Below are 13,919 nucleotides of genomic sequence, written 5' to 3'. Positions count from 1 at the left end.
TTCGTGATCATTTCGGTTGGGGATTATTTGTGATGAAACGGGATTTTACGTTCCATGGCGAAATTTTTCGGTTCTGACAAGAATTTGTAATGATTTAAAAAAATGAATTTGTTGTTAACGGAGTATAGGTATGGATCTTAATTGATTATGCCATTCGATAATTAGTATGAAATAATTAGATTTCGCTTTAACATCATTACTCTTTTGGCATGGATTATTTTATTGGATTTTGGTAAGAATATTTTTTCCATGGTTTTCCAATATTATATTTGCTGACTTATGGAGAATCATATGGTATTGTGGCTGTTTGAAAGTGCTTGATATGAGTTTTTTTCAGTTGTTTAATGCTTGAATAAAGCATGTCATGAAAATATATGGGAGTAAATTCTTTTCTTTTTACTGTCAAACATTTTCTTTAATAGGAGGTTTACTTGTGTGTTTTTTTTTAAATTTCCGCTCTGTTGAAGTTGAATATACTAGTTATGCCTCAAAGCAGCAGATTATTCGCCTTTGAAATGCTGGGGCCTATCCAAGAAGAGCAACGCTTTTCCATTTGGGTCTTCAGATGCAACTTGACTAATAGGAGACTACATTTGATGAATTGGTAAGGTTTAATCAATTTTCCTGGTTGATTTCAACCAAATGAACAGGCCTTTATTTAAAATTGAGTTTTGCTCGATTGTTGGCTTACATGTGGCAGTGCTGGTCAGGGATAGCCCGCATCTGTTTTAGGTATCTTAAGTTTGTATTTTCTTTGAGTCTGCTATATATATTTCTCGATTGCATCTGTTCAAGATTTTCTATTCATTTTATGACTTAGCTCTGTAAAAATTATTTGTATGTATCGTTGTTTCATCGTTTATTCTGGAGATAAAATATCTTGCAGAGATATATCGGATACTCGTGTGATTTTGCTAGAATACCTGGTGGCAAGTCAGTGAATGACAGGTGCGTCATTTGCGGTTTTCGTCAAGTACACCGTTTATAAACTATGTATCTGGAGCAGTAAATTATAAAAAAGGGGAGATATTTTGTGTTTGGCAAAATATCATTCTCTTTAAAATTCTCGAGTTAGATATCCAATGGTTATGAGTTTATGTACGAATTGAGGTGGGTGTGATCAAATGTTATGTGCGAAGTACGAGTAAATTACATTTTTACCTTTAGGCGGTACAAAAATTAAGAGGGAAAGCTCTGCTGACTGTACACAATTCGTTCTCTATCAAGCCATAGAAACAGAAAATGAGTGTTGGGATGATATATTTTTTTAAATCTTGCACGAAGCGCGTCTGTATCTTTCATTGATGTCGCTCGTCATCACCCCATTGCAAACAAAAGCTGTCCAAGGCGTGACTCCGTAAGTACTCACTTCTCGCAGAGTTTATGCAAAGGTCTTAGAATACAGAGCGGTGATATTTTTGGATTGTGTGCCAATGATGATCCTTTCTGTATATTATCGTTTCGTAAGCATTGCCATTCATTGTTTTTTTCGGTACTCAGGTAGGAATTTATATAGCGAGCATCATCATCAGTATTTCAATTCTAAGATTGGTTTACAGCAGCCCTCCGTTCTTCTCTATTTAGTGTCAATTCCCTCACCCTCTGATAGGTTCCCTGTTTTACGTCCTTAATTTGCCGTACGTACTTGTCTCTTGGCCTTCCTCGCGGGATCTTTCCTTCTATTATGTTTCTGACTAATCCTTTGTGCCTCAAGGTATGTCCAATCCATCTATTTCGTCTTTGTTGTAGAGGTCTCCATGGTCCTATCGTCTTCTGCTCTTCTATATACTTCCTCGTGCCTCACTTTGCGTGTCCATTTAATCTTCAGCATTCTCCTCCAGCACCATGTTTCAAATGCTTCTATTCTTCGTCGGTCCACTTGTCCAATATTCCATGTCTCCGATCCGTATAGTGCCATGCTCCACACGAATGTTTTGACAAACTGCTTCCTTATTTGCAATCTTATGTATAGAGAGCATAAGCGTCTTTATTATTAGGTGACTTTAGAAACCTTGTTTTATATTCAACGTTTAGTCTAGAATGCATGCCACTGAGTCGATACTCTGTACTTTTATCTCTCGACTTTTGGGTTCCGTGTACCAAGTAGTCTAATCAGGCGAAAGTGTAGTCGACCAAGAGATAAGCCGGCTGGCAAATATTACGAATAAGGATTGTATTACAGGGACCGAGGGGCCTTAATTTACCACTCGTGGTTACGGCGTGTCCCATGCCCTTGCACAATCGCGAAATCTGTTTATTTTCCTTAATATTCATCCTTTTGACAAAGGCGTCTAAACCTACTCATCTGCGTGTATTATTATGTTGAGGGAGGGAAGAGTGCTCCTTAAATGCCAGAACGGTGCCCACAGGAAACTTTCCCGCCCCAGATTGTTTGGAGTTGCCCAAATGCACAACCGGCGGCGAGCTCGAATCCCTCGATTGCAGCGTGCGTGACGTAACATAGGGGGTGGGGAAATTGGGTCGTGTGCCTTCTTGATGGGGGGCTCCCTGCCCCCGCCGGCCCTGCGCCCAGTCTGGGAAAAAGTGTTTCCCTCCTCCCCTTGCTCGCTCCCGCGACCGGGGACGAACGTTCTGGTGCATTGAGAATGCCGTTTCAAGGCCCCAAGGAAGGTCTCAAGGAAAGAAGAGGGGGAAAGGCTGCGGAGGGAGAGACGACCAGTTGGCTCGCTCGACCGCCGGCCGCCTCGTCCAGTCCACCCTCTGTCCATTCGGCGTGGCGAGAGACCAACCGTCTTCCTCTCGTCCCAACGGTCGGGATGCGTGTTCGAATCCCGCGGGTGGAGGTGGGCGTGCTGCGTATGCCATTCGCCCGAAATTATTTCCCCCCCGTCACAGGTCACGGGGAACTCTCTCGGCCTTCCGTCCTCTCGATCAAACTCTCTCTTCTGTCTTGTTGCGACTTGCAGACTTAACGATCGATACGTGGCCACTTGACCATTTGGGATCGTCCACATTTCTCTGTGTACCATTACCTGCAAAACAATCTCTTGCTTGAATTGAAGCTTGTACGTTGAATCATTCCTCTCAACGTTACTCATTTCCCACTCGTTGCATTGCATCTTTAGTGCCGTCGTTCTCCGAATCCAAATCCACACGGACCATTCCTTTTCATCTAACCCCACTTCCGGAGAACACTTATAATAGAAATATTCCTTACATTTTCTTGAATGCTCATGGAAAACAGTCGTAAGTTTCCATAGGAACTTATAAATGTCCATGAAACAGCGCTAATTCTCTGGGGAAATTTACGTAAGGTCTTGATAATTTAACCAGCATATCCTTTGGAATGCAAATATTTATGTCTAAAAAACTGCTACCGTGCAGGGAAAAATGACCTATAATTCACGTGCCAAGTTTTAATGTGGAAAGCCGTAGATTGGAATCTGGATCCGAATGAAATACTCTAGAATTACTACGACGTTTTTTTTAATGCTGTCCAAACACTTGTGCTTTGTGTCACGGTACTTGTACGGATATCAATAGTGATAGCGCGACACTAGCACTGGAACGGCAGTGTGACGACAAATGTACGCTCTATATACGGTCCAATTTCGTCGTGGCATCACCTGCCATGAAACCCCCATGTCATCACAACAAGTTTTGTGTAAAATTCTGATGTAGCTATTTGTCTCGTTAATAATTGGAAGCGAAATTTCTCGAATTGGCATCGTCGCGGGCTTGTTTTCCTGCTATAAATCGCTGGCTACCATCCTCTCTACGTCATTCAGTCGTTGATTTCTCATCAAACAAATACCCTCGAAATGTCGCGCTGAATATTATGTATTCCTCCTCTCCCCACCGAGGGAAGCGTACGCACCGCGTCTCGGTCAGTGCGGCGGCGTTCTTAGCCTCTCTCCCGATCGAACTGTGTAATGGGTCTTCGTCCCTCCTCTCCGTCCACCGCAGTCGCTTCCACACACCCCTGAGCCGCCCGCTCTCGCAATCAGCTTTATGCTCCCCTCCCCCCCTCGGTCCGATCCCCAGCATCCATCATCCCGGCCCTGCTATTCTATTTGTCGCTACTTCTTTCCCCTTCGTCATCCTTACCCCCTCCAACCCAGACCCCTATGCCTTCCACCCCACCCGCACCACCCCGTAGTCGCGTCCCTTTCTCTCCGCCCCTTTTCCCTCCATTAGGCGTCAGGGGGCGAGGAGGGTAGTCTAGTGGTGGCAACCTTGTCAAACCCCATCCCCCCGCCGCAGCCGTCCCTCCCTTGCGACGTCTCACGTTCGAAGCCCCGCTCGCAAAGCGACTCGGTGGAATTCCCAGCCTTACTCCCTCTCCCCCAAACCCCTCACTCCTCCCCCCCTCCCCCTCGCATCCTCCGGGTCTTGCAGCGTTCAGGACCTCGGATTCGATCGGGATTATATTTTTTCTTTCCCCTTCTTTTATTTCCGCCGCGCGGAATAATACTGGTGGACTCGCGCGAAAGAGGGAAGGCACGGATGGAATGAATAGGAGACGTTGCTACAGCCAAGGTTAGCCCTCCCTTCCCACCCACCCCTTCCGTTCGTGACGTTGCCAACGTCTCTCCACAATTTTTAGCCGAACCCCTCCCCTTCACTTCCTTAATGCTCTCCGGTACCTTGCTCCTACCACCCGACCCCGTGCCTGCCATCCGGCCCCCTTCCCCCACGTGGGTCCGCTCCTCCCCCCTCTCTCCACTCCACCCCCCTCCCTAGCCAATCCTTTTAATCCCTCCACACAGAACCCCCCCCCCCCCCGAATTCACCCTTTCCACGCCATTCAACTTCCCTCTTCACCCTCTTGGCGTAATTAGGTAGCCTAGTGGACGCCCGACGCCGTTTCCACGCTCGGGTTGTCCTGCGCCTTGCATACATTCGCCCCTCCCACACCCGGCCGTGTTATAAAGCAGTAATTAAACACTACTGGCCTTGCTTCTTACTCACCCTTGTGTAACGTACGGCAAAATTTCGGCCGACGCAAAAATTAGATAGGTACGTGCGTGTCGCACCCACCAGCTTTCCAAAACTTCTTTTTTTTGGGTCGTGGCGAAGGGAGAACTTGGGATTCTTAGAGATTCCTCCCGCCCGCACGGGTTCGGCGTGAAGCAGAGGGAACTCCGTCCGTCGCCGTGAACTCGCTGGCCCCGTCACCATTAGCCCCCGTTAGCGGAAGGTTTTTGGCCGCTCGCGGGGGGGGGGGGGGACAACAGGCAGCTAGCTTGGCTTTTTGTGTGAGGGTTCTTTCCTTTATGATTCTATTGATCCGAGAAAGTCCTGAAAGTTGAAGTAAAGCTTGTCCGAGAGGCACTTAATGGATGAGGAAAACGTCGCAATTACGAAGTGTTTTTCTGTATAGGATATAAAATTTCTCGGGTATCTCGGAGGGGTGGTGGTGGAGTAATGGCGTAAAAAAGTATTTGTTAATTATGGAGCTGTAAAAATATTTAAATCTAAATCATAACGAGTATTTTTCGAGTAAGGCGGTGAATGATTGCATAAATGCTATCTGATCGGGAATTGGCGTGGAGACATATTGTTTTCCTACCCTAGTTTCTATGCATCAATGCCTCATCTCGACTATTAATTTATATCTAAAGAGTATTTTTAAAGATATTTGAGTACCCTGCTAGACACCGCTAGGGTGTGTGGAAGGGGGTAAATACACACCAGACTTCCCGTTTCCCAAATTGTGGAGTGGTGGTGTGGCTGAGTAGGTGCCTCCCCGCAGTCGAAGCCGTGTGCGTCGCCGATTGGCACAGTACGAGGGGGAGACGCAAACAGGACGGACGGGAGATAATAAACCAAAGGAAAAAAAGCATCTCATTTCGCTCGAAGACGACGTTTCTCCCTCCTTCCTCCTGCCTTTCCTGCTCCTGGTGCTTTCTTCCGTCTTCCCATATCTCTTAGGCACTCTTTACGAACGTTTCCTTCTCCCATCTCCTCGCTTCCCATAATACCCTTCGCGCCCCTCCGCCCCCTTCATCCCTTCGACCCTCATCGCTCGCATCACGGGGAGGCATCGTCAACCGATCTTGAGGGAGGGGGGGGCGGCCCGGCCTTCCTCCCCCCCTCCCGGGTATGAACCGAACGCCCACCATTTCCTCGCGGGTCGTGTACGTTCGGCACCACTGCATGTTTGGATCACGCCAAACGCGAGATAGGGCACCGTCGACCACGCCGTGGAAACCCAAGTGGACCTCCGTATCCCAATTTGTGTCACGATTGCTGATCTGTTCGCGCAGTTTGTTTGTTTCTCGAGACATTAGGGATAAACTGTTCTCAAGTTAAACGGGGAACCAAACCTCGAGTGAGAATTCGGAAATCAATTCCATTCTCCGACGAAATACTATTTTATTGTTCTAGCAAGTCGAAAAGTGTTTTCAGATTTATTAATCATAGCGATTTTTTGAGCGCATAAACAAGGGAAAGATTGTTACGACTTTATTTTTTTCAACTCATAGATATGGATCAAGGCAAAAGAGCCTCTAAGGGAAGACTTCAGTGAAACCAGGCGGGAGGTTGATCGCTTGGGGAAGAGGGTTGAAGGTCCCCTCACTTGCTAATCCCCAAGGATTGCCAAATCAGGAATGCGATCGACGATCAGTTCCTGCCCCTTTGATTTCCCCTTAAATCAGGCTCCGAGAATAAACTGGGATTTGGCCGAGGGTATCCCGAGGCACGACCTGTATTGTAATCCTCTTCCCACCGTTCATTTGCCGAGTTTAGCTGACGAGATGACTGCTACCTCCCCTTCTTCATTTGCATTGGAAATCGGAATAAAATTTTACAGTAATCTCATGAAAGGGGTTTATAAATAAATACCTTGCCGACAGTAATCAGAGGGAAGTGGCAAATAGTGAAAATGAGTGTATGAATAGAGGTCGGGAGGAACTGCAGGGGGGTGGGAATTCCTTTAGGGGCAGGGGGAGGGAAGAGGGGACGCGTCGATTCCGGGAAAGCGAGCAGCTGAATCATTGAATAGCGTGAAGCGTATTCCACGTAATTTCCACTTTGAACAGCATGAAGTAAGGCCGCTTGCTGGTCGGGTCGATCTCTGGGGATCTCGAAGGGTGAGACGCATTTTTGGAATAGCGGAGAACATACGTAGTCGAGTAGTCGTAGCGGGGAGGTATTATACCTCGTGTCCCCAAGCCTTCTTCCAGTCGGACATCCGTGCCGCGTGTCCACCATTTCCCACCCGCTCTCCCTCCCTTCCCCCTCCCCCCCCCCCAACCATTCCTCTCTCTCCTCGAGTGGTGTGGGGTCGGCCTGCGACGCCCGTGCCCGCGCGCTCGCCACGGGAAGAGGCGGCGGGCGGCCCTTCGCTCCTCACGCATCGGGAAAAAGAGAGAGAAGGGAGGAGGACTACGAGATCCGTTCGTTCTTCTTCCCTCTCCCGCTCGCTATCCGTGGAGGGCCGGCGGGCCAGCAACGTTCCCCCCCTCCCTCCCTTTCTCCTCTCAGCACCCCTTCCACCCGCCTCCCCTCCTCCTCGCCAGGCAGTCGTCAGTGCATCGGGCGGTAGGAAGGAGGCCTTCTCGCGGCGGCACCGAGACGCTCTCTCCCCCTCCATCCAATCCTCCCGTTTTATATTTCTCCTCGTTGCCCGCTCCTTGGAAACCCACCCCCCCTGTGACCAAACTCGACAATATAGCGCCCGTCACCCCTCCTCCCCCGCGTCGCCTTCGCGACACATTGCCTCCTCCACTTACCAACCGTCTCCTACCCTGCTGTTCCCCTCGGCGCTATTCGTAGGGACGGAGTTTCGGTGGGAGAGAGGGAATCCTTAATTTCTCCTCAATTGATCCCCCCCCCTCCCCTTTTCATCTATTCCTCCCCATCCCACGACGCCCGCCTGGATGCGTTATTCTTCCCGATTTCACCCAAAATCCCGCCTCCCTCCCTCCATCGCTCTCTCTCTTAAATCCTGCTCGCCGTACCTCTGCCCTCGCCATCCGTCGTCTCTCTCTCGCACACCATTCCTCTTCCCCCTCCCCTTGCCGGGGGCCTTCTTCAAAGTCTCACCCCTCCCCTAAAAACCCGCCCCGCCTCGCCCCACCTGCCCCCTTCCCAACTTCGTTCCATCTCCCACCCCAACGCACACCGCTCTTCCCGCCCCTCCCCCCCTCCTCCTCTCTCGCTCTATCCGTCGTCCTCCATTTTTTCTGATGCGATGTTATTGACTCGGTGTGTTCTCCCGTAATCTGCCCGCCTGCCGCCGCCGGACTGACTGACACTCTCTCAACTCGCGCGCTGCCTGCTCGCCGCGCCGACATCTTGTGTTGCGAGCGAGTCTTCGGGCCGAGGACGCCGACGAGAAGGGGCAAGGCGAGAAGAGAGAGTGAGTGAGAGAAGCAGACGAGAGAGAGCAGCCCCCCCAACTCACTCGATCACTCTACGGACCCCGACCGCTGGTGTTCGCACCGCGCTCTTCTCCCCTATTCTCTCAATCTCACTGACCGAAAAACTCTCCTCCGCTCTTTTCCTTCGCGAGGCTCGGGGAGGACAGACGCGCTGGTAGCGCGTGACGTTGGACGCATCTGCGCGCAATAACCGTGATTGTTTACCTTTGTTCCGTCGCGACGGTGTGCTTGTGCGTGTGTGTGAAACGTGTGTAACTTATATTCCTTTTGAGCTACCGTTTATTCCCCCGAACCACCTTCCGTTTCCCTCTTCTCTCCAAACCTTGCTCTGCCGAGCCGTGTTCGTAAACAGTACTCTTTAACCACGGCTGCTATCTCCAACAACCCTCCCACTCCTTTCTTCCCCCCCTCGCCATCCCCCCTGCCGCTTCCATCTGACCGAACTGAACGCCGATTTCAGTACGCTCTCCAGCGTCCACCTTTCAGCGTTCAACTGTTTCGCATCTCGAGCTCATCATCGCACGCTCACCCACCCATTTAAACGAGTCACTCTGGTTTACCATCTCGGTAGTGCCGTCGCCTTCTCTCTGCTACGTGTGTTCGTTTGTTGTACATAGTGAAATCCGTCTCGTGATTGTGTGATCGGATCCTGTGGTGGTGCAGCTTGGATTATGATCTTCTCCGTTTTACTGTAATTTATTGTTCGTCGAGAAGCGGAGACGACTCGTTTTCATATTCGCCGAGTTTGTGGGGGAAAGACCGCTTCGTTCGTCGCCCTACCCACCCACCCACCCATCGCTTTCCCTCCCCGCACTTCGCCGCAATAAGAGGCAAGTTATTAAGGAAACGAGGAAAGAGTGCGCCCGTCATCCTCACACCCTTTCTTGCCCTTCCCCGTGGACGTCGTTGACTCCAGAGGTGTCCTTGGTCCTTTTCGGATGGTCCCTCGTGGAGGTGAGGAAGGGTTGAACCGGGCCCAGAGGAGCTGATTCCATGGAATCAGGTCAGTTTCTCTCTTTATTTGGTGTACCGTTGCTCATTTTCTTCCGTAGTTAAACCGTTTATTCGTTTAAAAACTCAGTCGGCACCTTGAACATGTCTCCGGAAAGTCCGTTCGGAGGGCTTTTGCGAAATGGTTTACCTGTATCTTCGCCACGCACCCGTTTCGGTAGACTTTTATTCTGTTGCGTGTGTGCGTGCATATACCTAGTTATGCATATTCCCACGCTCGTAGTTGGCCTTTGCTGGTTGAGCTCTGTGCTCTCGTCTTCGCGTCCCCAAACACACCACCCCAGAGGATCCTCGTCCCTTTGCATCCGATCTCCCTCCCCGATCTCCCCCTCCCCCCTCCCTGCTCCCGATGTTTCCTTATTATTGCGTGTGGTGTCCCCAACCAGAAGACGTCACCGCCGTCGTTCCTCGCCTTTTTAGTTGCCCTCTCCTCCCATGTGGCCACGGCACTCGGTCACTCTTTCGCTCGCCTCCATATCTCGAGGAAGGCTCGAATAAGAGAGAAACCACCCCATCTCCCGTGCTGTGTCGTCTCTTCGGAATACGTTTTATTCACATGGGCGAAATCTCTCTCTTCATCCTCCTTCTTTCCCTTATTTCGCCCTGTTTTCGACTAAAGTAGCCCTACTTCCTGTATTCTTTTTTCCCCAATCCGTCTCTCAGTCCCTTCTTACTTTCTTTCTTTCGCTTCAAAACAGCGTCGTCGTGAGGAGAGAGTGCGTTAGCAGGCCGACGGAGATACTCCACTGTGCGAGTTGGGAAAGGGGTTGGGGCGGGGGGGGGGCGTTTCGGAGCGGGTACTAATGGGGAGGGGTTCAGGCTGGGGGGGAGGGAGAGAGAGAGAGGGTGGTTGGCAGGAAGAGCGTGGTGTGGTGTGTGTGCGTAGGAGAGTCGTTGAGCGTCAGGAGAGGTGTCAGCCGGTCGTCGCGCGCGCGCACCCGAACGCACTCGGCAGAACGCACGCACGCTCGGAGGCTACTCGCTCGCGGGCGCACATGCATGCATGTATTTACCTGTATGTATGCGTCGCGTACATATTGCATGCTCATGAACATATGTGCACGCGCCGGCTTCGATTCCTCCAGCACGAGCCATTGCGTGGAGAGGAGGGTGAAAAGAGGCCCAACTGACTTGTGTGCGTGAGAGGGGGGGTTTGGGAGGCGGGGGACGTAGTGGGTGGGTTGGGGGTGGGGGGTGGTTTGTGATTATTTCGACGGAGGGCGGGGGGGAGGGGAGTGGGAGTTCTGAGTCAGATGTGTCACTTTTGAGCGGAGGAGGGGGAAGTGGGGGGTTGGTGCGTTGCTTATGTGTTTATGCTATTCGTGCGAGTGGGGGTTGGAATAAGGGGGGGAGGGGTTGTATTCAGTGGTGTTGCTTCCGATCAACTATTCTCCCCCCCCCTTGCTGCCGCGTAAGCACTACGGTCGCTTCGGGACTTCGCACTGGCACGTACGCACTCGCGCGGAGGGATTTTTTCGTGGAAGGTGGATGTGCATCGGCGTAAGGAAGGGAGGGGGGGGGGGGCGAGAGACAAGTGGTGTGCAGGCAGGCAGGCCTCCTCACTCGCTCTCTCCCGCTCGCTGTGTCCTTTCCTGGACTGATAATGGCTTCCCTATTGATCTGGCCGTGTGAGAGGGGGCGAAGGAAGCGAGAGAGAGAAATGGGAAGCGAGTCGGCCAGGGATTATTCGTGGGGATGGGTGCGGAATGGGAGGGAAAAAAAAGAAGAGGTGGGAGGGCGGGAGTGAGTGGGATGGGGGCAGAGGGGCGGGCGGGAGAGGGGGCCGGTGGAGGAGGTAGATGGGTGGAATATATGAAACTGGGAAGGAAGGAAGGCGGAGGGGGAGAGAAAGGCCGTGCTTTCTCCTCTTCTTCCTCTCCGCCCGCAGAGACTATCAAAGAGGAGGCGTCGGGCCGTGACGGCTCTCCGAGGCACTTTGGTTCTCTTTCTGCAACTTCCCATCCATTCCCCCTCCCCCCCTCGTCTCCCCCTTATGCCTTTGGATATCGCTCTGGTCACTGACCTCTCTCTCTCCCTCCCTCACTCCTTCCCTCCCTGCACACCCCTTTATCTCTCGACCTCCTCTCCCGCACACCGTCAGCACGAGTAATGCCACGATCCTCCCTCCATTTCGTGCACCAGCTCGCTCGTTACACCACCGCCACTCACTCGATGCAATCCTTTGTGGCATGTTTTTACTCTCTCCTCCCTCTCAACAATCCGCTCCCGCCAGAGCTTTCACCTCCTCGCCTGTTTTGCACATTGCTATCGTTTATTTCTTACCTGGCGGTATCTTTTAATTGTTTATTTATCCTCACACGTTCTCGTATCTCTCGGGTCTACTACACCCCTCCCCCCCACGTCTTTCTTGTCTTATTTCTTCCATTGTCTGGGATTTGTCCATCAAACTTCCCCGAAATTGGTGGACACGAGTGTATTCACGATTCCAAGCGGGGAGTAAATGGATAAGTGTTTACGGAAGCACCGTTAGAGGAGGTAGAATGAACGTGTTCATCGTGAACTTGTGTGCTCTCTTCGCTTGTTCGGAAGAGTGTAGAAAGCGTAATAGTCGCCGTTGTATCGTTGGTCAGTGATATGTGCGATCTGTTTTGGCAATTTGCTGCCTGGTGACGTGTATGCTGGACGGAGCGGTCGACGCCGTCTGGATTTATTGTAAAGTGGCCTTGACTTTACAAATCTAAACCATGCGTCCCCTCCACAAATAACGCGAGGGGCAATGGGTATAGGGCATTGACATTGCCATCGCACGCATTTCTAGGTCGCTCGCCGTACATATAAAAGCGCATTGCTCCTCGCATTTGGCAAGGAATTATGTAACTACTAAATGCAGAAAGGAATTTGAATATTGGCGAACCACTGTGATAGCGTGCAAATTTTCAAGTGACTTCGTGTAGTTGTGTCCTGTGCAAAATGAATGTCAGGAAGATGGTGTGTTTGTTCCTGCACATTTCTCGGTTAATGCATTACCGTAGGTCTTATGGACGTGCCCTTTTTCATGTATATGATTTAAAGCATCTCGCGTTGTGGATAAGGATTTTTGTCAGATCGTTCTTGGGACTTAATGCATGTACTTCACATTTCACGATAAGTGAGAATACGTTAGTGTATGGGGGTCAAACTCGAACATGTTCCTTCATGACAGGAATTCTGCCATGTGATCGCGAACATGTGGTCGCAATTGCGCTTGCCTCTTCTCCTTTGTTCTTTTACTATAGCCGTCCGCCTGTGTCGAGGCTCCGAATAATTGCCGACGTTCTCGAACCGATGCGGGTCGTCGAAGGACCTGATCGAATGACTCATTAATGCTGCATCAGTGGCGCTTGGTAGATGCGAATGGGGGCTGGAGTACATCTTTAGAAGATGGACACCTCTAATCTCCGTGGTGCATAAATGTTTACCATCCCAGCGTTCGCTTTTATTTTAAATTACCCTTTATTTAGAGTCACATCCATTTTCCCAACTCCAGTTTTTAGGTTTGAATGCATCTTTCTTTATCTTTCGCCGCCCATGCTCTTTGTTTCTTATTTTTTTTCTTTTTCTTTGTTTCTTATTTTTTCTTGATTTTGCTCAATTGATGTTTTCAAATTGTATTTCATTTCCTCCTGTGTTTAAATGTATTTTTCCGTAGCAAGGAAGATATAGTCCATGGAAATAGAATGCATTGACGTTACTGATTTACGCGTGTGATATGCGGAAGAGGTGATAAAAAATCGCATCCACGCTTGCGTAATTGTTGTTAGTTTAATTTTACAGTTCTCTCCGATTCACTTCTTTATTTCCCGCTGCTCATCTTTTCTGTCGACTGTCAAGTGTTGCTTATAACGTTTCTGTTATCATTCCGTGATCCTCAAACCTTGCATGGTCTCTATTGGGTCTAATAATCTCTTTGGTTACATTACATTAACACTTTCAAAGACGTGAAAGTTTTTGTTTGGTTAATATGTCACGGCCAAAGCTGTAACCAACTTCTTGTTCGTGAACTCATCGCACAGGGAAGTAACACCGAGTTACAGTAGACAACGTTATTGGCTCGTTTTCTTAGAACTTTCGTCTGCGTCAGAAAGAACAGGTCAAGGTAACTATTACAATGCCATCGAGGTCATTTATGATTTAAAAATATATTTTAATTAAGAGATAATATTGAACCTATAAGTTAGTGTTGAAGTAAAAAAATATTTTTAAGACAGCCACAGAAATACTCGCCAGGACGAAAAAGAAAGCACGCGGAAAAGTTGGATAGAGATTACATATACTTATTAGAAATAATGCTATTTGCACCATTTGATGTGTAAGTTTGTATTTGATTTATTCGGATATCCTGAATAACATTGAGCTTGTTACAGGCGACTAGAAAGTTTTATTTTGGGATTTTATTCGGCGGTTTCAATCGAAAAATGAAATAAATTTTCTGGTGGAATCAAAAAAGTGAACCGCGTTAATGGCGTTATTCACTCTTGCATTACTTGCACATACCGTTATTATATACCCTTGATTCATTTCAGCGTTTCATTGAGTAATGCTCGTTGTATTCGAATC

The 13,919-nt window shown here is 49.4% G+C and overlaps 1 protein-coding gene across 5 annotated transcripts in view; it reads left to right on the top strand.

Annotated features, from left to right (window-relative positions):
• LOC139687522 (bromodomain adjacent to zinc finger domain protein 2B-like) overlaps positions 1-13,919 on the top strand; it is a 247,317-nt gene that overhangs the window by 56,460 nt on the left and 176,938 nt on the right. For 2 of the 5 annotated variants that reach the window (XM_071584730.1, XM_071584717.1), the window contains exon 1: positions 8,038-9,354. The exons of the other annotated variants lie outside the window; for them this stretch is intronic. The gene's annotated coding sequence lies outside the window, so the exon portion shown is untranslated. Of the gene's footprint in view, positions 1-8,037; positions 9,355-13,919 lie in introns of those variants that run through there. 5 annotated transcript variants of the gene reach the window in all.

Source organism: Hetaerina americana, unplaced genomic scaffold, assembly GCF_022747635.1.
Source record: "Hetaerina americana unplaced genomic scaffold, ioHetAmer1.1.p SCAF_1, whole genome shotgun sequence".
Classification (NCBI taxonomy): Eukaryota; Metazoa; Arthropoda; class Insecta; order Odonata; family Calopterygidae; genus Hetaerina; species Hetaerina americana.
Note: the sequence above shows the minus strand (reverse complement) of the source record. Positions and strands in the feature narration are given on the sequence as shown.